Consider the following 1,658-nt stretch of genomic DNA (forward strand, 5'->3'; position numbering starts at 1 on the left):
TCACTATTACACTACTTGAAGTTAATGTATGTTTTAATGTGGTAAGAGAGCACACTGCATTTTCTAAATGTCATCTCGTTCATGAATAGCACAGGATGTCCAAGTGAACTCATTGTATTACATCCTTGATTACAGTCATCCTCTACCTGCAGTGTCACGCTAACACACACACAAGTCTTGGCATCGTATCAAACTGCAACCTTATTCAACTCTCAGTCAACGTCATGACAATAATTTTGTCTAGTGGCTAAAGTAACTATGTGTTTAAACCCCATTTAATGGTCGAAAACTCTATAACAGACCAAGAAAAGTTCACTAAACAGTTAATTAAACACCAAAGTAATAGCCTACCCAAATTTCTTTGATAAACAGATGCTTCAACCGAGTACTTTACAACATGGGAGGCTATTAATTACTCCAGCTGGTAGGCTGATCTTTTACATCTCATCACACACGTTCGGCCTTAAGAAAGCTGTTTACCCATTTGTTTTATCTATGGTTACATCTTGGAAACAAACATAAAGTTATTTAGCATGTTCTCAAATACATGTTCAGTGGGAGCTCCTCCAAGTGCAAACAGAGCTTTTTGACCACTCCTACAGAGGGACAGCTGCATCATGAGGAAGGTGCATAGATATTTATGCCTGACAGCATATCCTGTGTTGATTCAGGGAGGACAGTACACTCCCAAATTACGTAAAGACAGTTTTGATTAGAGGCAGGACCATTCAAGATTTTGTAATCCAATCCATGTTGACATAATAGGTCTTTAACATCCTTACAGTCAGGCTTGTCATAATTTACCATACAACAGACTGAAATGATGCTTTAAATGAGGCAGTGTGTGAGAATTCACAGGCTTTAATATAGAAGAATAAACAAATGTAAACAAGAAATTCTCAAATACATGAATTTGCTGCAGTATGTTTTCTACATTCATTTACATTTTAGAATATATTTTACTATAAATTTAAGCAGGGTTAATAGTGTTTTTTTTTAAATCTTATATGCTACAATATACTCAAGAGTGTAATTTAAAATGACTTTGGAAGGTTTTCCACAGGTTATATTATGGGAAATATCAATCATTAGTTATGATTAGGTTTAGGTAGTCTGATGTGATTATTTGACCACCAGACCAGATCGCTATGCTGGCTCCAATTAGTTGGAGGGAATGGTGTGATCAGAATAAGATTTCTCAGGAAGTTCTCCATTAAATCAAATGATAAAATTTAGGATTTATGTACCTTTGACCAACAAGGGATTTTTATTTAGTTTGTTTAATTTTTCTATAACTCACTCAACCTCAATCACATTTGGCCTGCAGGTTATCCAAAACAGAGAATAAATTTCTTTTTAATTATTATTATTATTATTATTATTATTATTATTATTATATAAATGTTTAGAAGTAATAAAGTAGATGCAACAGAGACATGTTTTATGTTTTCAGCTAGAAAGGTGAAATGAAACAAGCCCCAATTTTAGATCCTATAGCTAAATTTTACTGTGCGACAACTCAGACAGTTTTGTGCTTCTTGGCAGAGCAAGCATTTCTGTTTGCAGGACGGTGTGCAAAGACAACACCATATGTGCTGTTTCAAAAACACACAGAAACCATGTCTACTTAGATGTGCTCCTTGGGAACACTGCCAGTC

The sequence above is a fragment of the Micropterus dolomieu genome, linkage group LG18 (genome assembly GCF_021292245.1).
Source record: "Micropterus dolomieu isolate WLL.071019.BEF.003 ecotype Adirondacks linkage group LG18, ASM2129224v1, whole genome shotgun sequence".
NCBI lineage: Eukaryota > Metazoa > Chordata > Actinopteri > Centrarchiformes > Centrarchidae > Micropterus > Micropterus dolomieu.